The sequence below is a fragment of the Wasmannia auropunctata genome, unplaced genomic scaffold (assembly GCF_000956235.1).
Source record: "Wasmannia auropunctata unplaced genomic scaffold, wasmannia.A_1.0 LD336038.1, whole genome shotgun sequence".
Classification (NCBI taxonomy): domain Eukaryota; kingdom Metazoa; phylum Arthropoda; class Insecta; order Hymenoptera; family Formicidae; genus Wasmannia; species Wasmannia auropunctata.
The window spans coordinates 803,157-812,016 of record NW_012026852.1 but is presented as its reverse complement, the minus strand read 5'-3'; positions in this window follow the sequence as shown (position 1 = coordinate 812,016).

Below are 8,860 nucleotides of genomic sequence, written 5' to 3'. Positions count from 1 at the left end.
TCAATACGACACATTTTCGTAGAGTGACGTGCTGGCGGTAAAATTAAAGATTGCTTTAAAAATGTTTATAAGGCGGGACAATTTTGGAAAATGATTTATTTGCGTAAAAATACGTCGAAACAATCGAAAACTATTGCCAGAAGCATCGAAAATTATCAGCACGACACACTTTCGTAGAGTGCTGTGCTGACGGCAAAAGTAAAAATTGTTTTAAATCTAAGAATTAGAAAGAGATTAACCATAAGTTAAACCAAGTTTAAAGTTAATTTTATATTTGTAGAATCAAGCCTTAATCACGTTAGCATTGAATGATAAAAATATCGCAGAAAAATTATATATGTCTGACATCTACATATACACAAAATTATTATTAATTATTAATTTTCTCTCGCGTACGTGAAGACGAATGTGATTGATATCTTTTAAATATATATAATATATTTTCTTTCTAAGGCTTTGCGCATAATTAAAATATATTTTTTATTTTGCAAAGCTTTATTTGAGCGAAACAATTACGTGAAAGAATTTTAATAGATCACTTTTTTATACTCTAATAAAATTTTAAAGCTTATGATTAGATCTGTAAATGTAATGTTTAAATGCATTGTATCTGTCTAAAGATAATCATACTCTTAAGCTATACATTTTTTATTACTTGAGATAGATAAATAGATTCTGCATAGATATTTGTCTATTTATCAAAGATGGGAAATATTTTTATTCTCTTACCAATAATTAGTAAGGTATATCAACAATTAATATAACTAGAATTATTGTCAACAGTTGATAATACCATGCACTGTTGCATTATCAGTCGATAATTCGTGAGAGCAAAGGCTTCAGGAAGGAACAGGCAGGAAGATTCGTGACCCTTATAAGAGGTGACGCATCAGAGCCGAAGCCCGCCATTACGTGACGCCACGATGGTTATTAAGGCGCAATTCTTTAAATATTGATTGAAAGCGGGTCGGAGTCTGTGGGTGGTGCTCGGGGGAGGCTGGAGGGATGAAAGCGGAAGGTGGAGGTTGGTCGAACCGGCGAAATGAGATGAGATGGTTGACCGAGAAGGGGAGACCCATCTATTATATATGATGGGCGCGGTCGCTCTCTATGGATTTTTTTTGCCATTATAAATGCAAGCTGCGTCAAAGATAAAATTTTAATTATCGGCCCGCTACAAAAAGTTTGAGAGTTCAAGACAGTTTCTAATCTTGAACGATCGCGCGGTACTAAATATTCTTGTCGAATATTTTTAGACTCTGATTACTCACGAACGCTGTAATTTATATTCTGTTCAGATGTTACGTTACATTTTTATAAATTAAATAATATTATGATTATCTTATAAAAATAGCATGAGTTTTTAATATTGAAGCATAATTCTAACATTGAAATTTTTTTACGATAAATAAGCAATTTTATATCGAAGACATGTATGACTTTTTGAATATAATTTATGTGTATCTTTTCACGATGAAAGATTAAAACGTATATTACAACATTTTGAGAGAAAGAGATTCTTGAAATAATTAGAATATATTTGCGAAGCTATCAATATAATTTTAAGCGTCGTATGCAAATATTGCCATATTACAATAATATTTTACAAAAAAATTTAAAATTATTCTTTTATTTTTTATTATTAAAAATTTTAAATTATTCTCTTATTCTCTATATTAATCTTTTTATATTTACATATATTATATATAATCATATAATAATATTTCTTTTGTATTTCCTGCTTTTTCGCCTTATCAATTATAAATGGAGGCAAAACGATCTGGCCGTTTATCATAAATAATTTTTGTCGTTTGACACATTTGTTTTAAAAATCATCGATCTCAGTCAGTCGACATAATTTGACAATCGCGATTCCTTCTTGCGCGATTCTCTTTCTCTCTCAAGCGGCCATGTTTCCGAAGGCGTCCGAGAATGTCGCCCGGCTTTTGTTTTGCCTTTAGCACGACCGCCACCACCATCAGTACCACCCTTGTAAGCTTCCCCTCCGCTCATCCCCTGACGCCACGCACAACTCGCTTTGGCTTCAACCCTCCTTTTTTTCAGGCTGGATGCTGCGGTGCGAGAGAGATGAGCGCAGAGGGACCCCTATGGATTTTTTTTCCGTACCACGAGAGCGCCCGCTCTCTCTCTCTCTCTCTCTCTCTCTCTCTCTCTCTCTCTCTCTCTCTCTCTCTCTCTCCGCATCCCTCTACGTTCGCGATGTTTTAAGGGCTGCAGCAACGCCTGACGGCGATCTTGAGGTGGATGAAAAAAAATTCAACCTCCAATTTGTAAGGCTAGCGGACTGTTTAATTGCGATATCCAATTTCTCCTCGCAATCCATCTTTTCTTTCTCTTCCTCCCTCCCCTTTACTACTCCGTATCTCTTTCCGTCTCTTCGTCTCTCTCACTTCGCGGTTTTCGAGGCGTCGAGATGGTTCATAAGGGCTGCTCGCTCGTTAATCTTCCGAGACGTTTTTTTTCTCTTCCTTTTTTTTGCCACCCTGAGGCGCGACGTCGCCTCGCTCGGGGGAATAATAATGAGACTAATCCGCGCGACACGCCTTGTACATTAATTCCTCGCACGAAGCGTTCCTCTCGGACCGACCACTTGAAAATCCTGGTGATACATATCGCGATTTTTTTTTAATAGCGACAATTTAAAGGGTAGGAAAATAACAGACGGAAGGGGTCGAGTTGTCGGTATGAAAGACGACGATCTTTACAGGCGAACATAACACTGTCTAATTCCAGTATCGCTTAAGCTTCTATTAAAATTCTTGCAATATAATATTACATAATTATATATAATCAAATCTATATCTTCATATGAAATAATATTAACGAAAATAGATAAATGAGACAATTAGCCATTAGATGAAGTGACGTATATATTTTGTAATCTCATAAAGGCAAGTTATAGAATAATATAATTTTAAACTTCTGTTAAAATTCTCTTAATATAATATTGTAATTATATAATCAATTATATCTTCATATGAAATAATGTTAATGAGAATGGATAAATGAGACGATTTGTATTAATAAAATTTTGTATTTTAAATTATAATTATATTTATATATATTTTGTAACTTCATAAAGGCAAGTTATGGAATAACATAATTTTTACAATGATTTAATACGCATATAGTATATAAAAGTTTATGATTATAAAATAAATATATGTGGAAATTACTCTCTAATTCTCTTTTAAACTTTATCACATATTATTCTTTTAATATTCCCTTTAATATTATCTAATATTTTATTGCATACTATTTAATTAACAATTATTAGGAAACTGACAAATTCTTGTAAGAAAATCATATCATAATAAATGTCTATTTATTTTACAAAACAAATTTAGCAAAATACGTTTTACATAAAAAAAAAAAAAAGCAAATAGAATATCTTTGCGCATCTCTGAGTCCGACAAGCTTTCCGTAACAAGACGCAAGTGTGTCGATTTGTGATTCGCTACAAAAAAAAATCTACCCAGCGGGCGAGCATAATGTCAGAGTTTACAGTTCCGGCAAGTACCCCTCGCGCGGTTAAATCGTGCCACCCCTTTCTATCCGCTATGCGGGACATTACGCAGCTTCCCCCCAGTGCGGCCGGTCTAATTGTGATATCGACTTTTTTCGCACGGTTTTTTTTTCTTATCCTTTTTTTTCAACTCATCACCGCGTCCCGCTCGCTTGCTCCTCGCGCGCGCGGTTTTTTGTCCGTTATTTTCCCGCCACCCGGTAATTATGTGGGCGCGGCGGACCAAACAAGGGAAGCAGCAGAAGCGCGGCGTTGAAAAAAAGTCGCTTTGCATATTTAAATCCCGTTCGTAGAATCAACGGGGGGAGAGAGAGAGACGAAGGACGAAGTGCATGAAGAGCGAGCGAGACGGCAGGATAGGGCAGAAAAAAGGGTGCGTTCTGTGCCAAGCTACCCCTGCGACGACGACGGAGAACGGCGAGGGCGCGTGCGCCACGACAATGGGCCGTGTTTGCACACCCGAAAATTGGCCGACGCAGAAAAAAAAGCGGCTACTATCTCGGCATGAGACAAAAACTACTTGGGAAGAGAAAAAAAAACAGTCAAAGGGAAAACGCCTAATCGGAGGACATGCGCTAACTACCCTCGATCTCGTCATGCCGGCGCTTACTCGAAAGGGGTAGTTCGCAGTTATGAAACGTTACGCAGCGATATTGAGGAACTTCATATTCGAGGTGTAAAGCGTTAAATAATTAATTCAGTTTGTGGCAACAACCTTTCTTCTCTTTTATTAGTCTGAATACGGAGAACACAATGGATGATTATAGTAGGGTGAGAGGTTGCGGCAATTACACTTTTCCGTTGAAAGATTGACTATCGCTAACATTGTTTTATACGCTGAAAAGGATCCATACCGAGGATCAAAACATTTATATTCTATTTATTAATTGTATTTTATTTAATGACTTGTTATCATTTTATGCACTTGTAACTACGACAGCTCATCATCGGCAAATTATATTATATTTGAATTAATTTTAGGATCCAAATGAAAATATTTTGTATAATAAAACATTCGAGCCCTTTGTGATTGTCTAATCTGTATAATTGCAACTATATATGGAATTATCAAAAAGTTTTACGTTAATATATCTCGATAATTTGGTTTATAAAATCAAATATGTGTATTGTTATATTATTTCATAATAAATTTATGAACGATTATAAGTATAAAAATGATTATTTATTAAATTTCAGCAGAATTTATTAGACTGAAGATAAAATGTTTTCTGCGACTCATTCTTGTAGCGTCAGATTTCAGAGACTACTCTGTAATTATAATAAATAACTAATGAAATAGCTTTATAGCATATCGTGGGATCATAGCTCCTAATTTTTTTTCATAATGAAATTACGCTCACCGTTGCTGCTTGGAGAGGCCCACCTTCTAATCGAGCCGCGAAATCGATTAGAACCGCGGGAGTATTTTTCCTCCAGGTGCTGTCGACGATAATGCATCACGCGCATCGACGTGTTACAAGATACGTGGAACCGTAGGCCGGCATCGATCACGGGGATTAGCCGGATCCAATTTTCCGCGGGCGATAAATTAGAATTTATGAAATGAGCGTGAAAGGCAGCGTGCGCGCGGGTCCTTCGAGGGTGAGCTCTCTCGCGAGGGAAGTCCAGTCTCTCTCTCCCTGCCGTTCTCCATCTACAAGTACCTTCTTCACCCCCGCGAACCTTTCGCGCTCCCTCTCTCCCCCCCCACCCTCTCGGCCGGAACTAATAGTTTTTCCTCTGTTTTTTTTTCACACGATGCCCCGCGGTGCCCCGATAGGATCGCATCGTTCTGGACGTCAGCAATTTTCGTGCTGACTCCCTCATAAAACTTATCATTATATCCATTTGGATGAGAGATAATTTCATCCTCGTGATATAAGATATTCTTTTTTATGCTCGTGGAATATTTTAATTATTATTTACGTATCTACAAGAGATAGTACAAAATAACTAACAATATATTCTAATAAAATTCACTTTTTTATCTATCCTGCACCTAAATAATTTTTAATTAAAAATTTATTAATGTCTCGATATTATTTCGAGACAAAGTGCCAAATTTATATACATTGTCAAATCTATAGTGCATCAAATTTAATCCTATTTGAATCGCCACTGCTCCTACTTAATGTACAGTTGTTTTTAAATAAAACAATGAAATTAAACCCAAATTTGGGTTAAACTTAAATTGTTTTAAATTATTTAACTCCATTGTTTTAGTTAAAAATAACTATATATTAAGTAGGAATAGTGGCGACTCAAATAGGGTTAAATTTGACGCTATAGATTTAACAGTATGTTTTATATATTCTTGTATAAGCATATTTATTTTTTAGAACGTTTCTTCTGTAATTGAAGGATTGTTGCAACAACATGCTAACTCACAACATAGCCGAATATTATATTTGTAAAAATGGATATTTCGATCATTTTAACTTTAAAATTAATTTTCTCCGTTTTTACAAAATGGGTTAGCCCACTGTTGCAGCAAGCCCTTTATTATATTATAACGTTATATAAAGCCTAGTAAACTAATATTAAGAAAACGTAAATATCGCGAACACGGTATCGCATTTGAAAAATTATTTTTCTTAGAAATATTGCTAAATGTGATTCAGCTTCATTTACGTGATAAAGTGTCACTCTCAAAAATGAGATCGAGATATTTTCTCTCTACGCAACCGTGACATTCATTTAATTCCTTAAAAAAATTTTTCCAGATCCAATTCTATGTGATTATTGTTTGTCAATCATTGTAAGGGTCGCGCTCTCTGAGAACTCTCTATCTTGGTGCGCGCGGAGAGCTAGTCGATTCGTTCGATAGACATCGAGGACCGACAGATGTTTCCCATTTTTTCACACTCCCTCTCTTCGACGGAACGCCGTTATTTTCGCAAAAAAGTACCCCGAAACCGATCGGCCGCTTCCGCACACACGTGATCATGTCCCGCTTCACGAACGGATGTTTCGCCGGCCGATCGTTCCCTTTTCGAGGGGTTCGGAAAACGCTCCGTCGAACAGCTCGTAAGCATCGATCTCGTATCGCTTATCGTTTTCTTCTGAACCCGGTTCAGTTATAAGTCACCGCGTTGCGTGCATCGTGTATCCAAATGAGCAACACGATCATGTACTATTTTGAAATAAAAGGAAAAAGAAAACGGATATAGAAGTCAGGGATGAAGATGTTACGTTTTTTATGTTCTCAACCTAGAATTTTGTAAGATTCCTTCGTCCCACATATTTGATGTATAGCGTACAATAAAATAAGCGCGAAAGCCTCGTGATTTAATCTTAACATGGCGGAGATTTCGTCGCACGAGCCCCGCTTTCGACGTTTCGCAATGGCAACTTAGGTGGCCGTTACATTTTTTTTCATGAAGATTATAACGGTTGGTCATCTCCCGGGGCGGTAGCCGTGTAATCCCGTTGTGATACACACGGATTTCGGGACTTTTCCTGGAGAAAAAAGAATCCTAGAAACCCCGTAATCCTGGATGGACAGGAATAACGAGTGTTTGATTACGGGCACCGTGGGGCTTCAAAACCACCCAGTGGCTGGTAATGTTCGGAGGAGGGAGGGGGAGGGTAAGGGAGTTAGGCAACGTGAGAATAAAAAAAAAAGCTGGGGCACGAGCTCCTCGGGATAGTGTTTTGTGCCTCTGCGTCGTAGGGACGTCTAGAAACTACCATTCGGCTGTCAATCTGTGACTTATTATTCTCACAGATTAATTGATTCCTTATAGATAGCAATAAAATAAAACATTTGTCTCGAGTAGAATTGTTATTATGTTATTTTTTTATGATAAACTGATTAATAATTCTTTATATAATCGATTAACAATACATGATTAATTATTTTTAGGTAAAGCCATCTGATTTTATTATATTTTTCTTCAAAAAATCTACTAATTAATTATTATTAATTATACTATTAATTATAAAAGAATAATTGGCAAAGTAAATACGAAGTAAACATATAATAATAATACATGCTCTCTACATTAATAATAATAATTATCTCAATTGTATAAAGAATATAGCAAATGTAATTCAAACGATTAAATGCTGCGTAATAAAAACGAGTAATGATCTCTGAATCGCGAGAGAAGAACAAGTATTATAAAAAAATATATTTCTCTGGCTAATGGTGTATTATAAATTTCATGAATGTTCCATGTGTGAACGCGCTTCGCGATCATTTCCTACCCCTCGCTACCGGTAGGTAGGTGAGTGACCCCCTTCGGTTTTTATACAAGGGTTTTCCTGAGGGGAGTACTTTTTTTTACTCTGAGGGGGCACCCGTGCCTAGGGTGGAGTCCTTTTTTTTATAGACCAGCATCTGTACCCTCGTGGCTAGAAGAGAAAAATTTTTCAGTCAGCCAGTCACTCACCTGGCCTACTTCGGGACGGTGAACCCGGAAAATTTTGTATCTCTCGTCTTAGCATCACGAGTTTCGTACATTCCCAGTGCAACCTGTGTACGTTTCGGCTTCATCAACGGTAAATATACGACGGAGAATTATGTGATTACAAGTGTAATAAGAAGAACGTCTCGTTGATATTTCATGAAGATTATAGAGTTTGATAGATTAATATAAATAAATAAGTATAAAGTAGTGAAAATGTACTCTAAAATTATAGAAAGGATTTAACGATTTAAATATTAAATATATATATAAATAAATAGTGAGAATGTGTTATGTTGTCCATAAACGCATGCGTGCATTTTACGTGTTGCATCGAGAAGAATTGTTAGCTTCAAGTACGCGAACGTATACATAGACATGAAATTATCGAGGTGAAGTATACATTACGAAAATGAAATGGCGGAATTTATATAAGCGCGCGCGTTGCAACGAAAGTATTTACAATTCTAGTACTTCAAATACACGTTGCGCGCTGTAATAGTGATCTATACGGTACGTTAAACCGCACACACACAAGACGCACTTGTATAAATTCTTAAGAAAGTTTTAAGGAACACTCACGATTCGCATTGGCGATTGAATGTTTCCCGAATGTATAAAGGAAGGACAAAAGAGCGGTATGAAAAATTCGAGACACGAGGGACACGGGATTCGGGGCCAGGTCGCTTTTTATCCTCCCGCCTTCGTGGCCTTCCATTAAAAAAGAAAAGCGCTTTCTCCCGCGCCCTTACGCTCCCCCGAGATTAAAACATTCGCGAGCGACTCGTGAACTCGTTTGTCGTTTATGTGCGCGCCACCGTCCCTCCCCTTCATCGCGCTTCCACGCCGACAAACGATCTCTTTTCTCTCCTCGTTTCTCGCGACGAGTCACGTAACGAAGCGC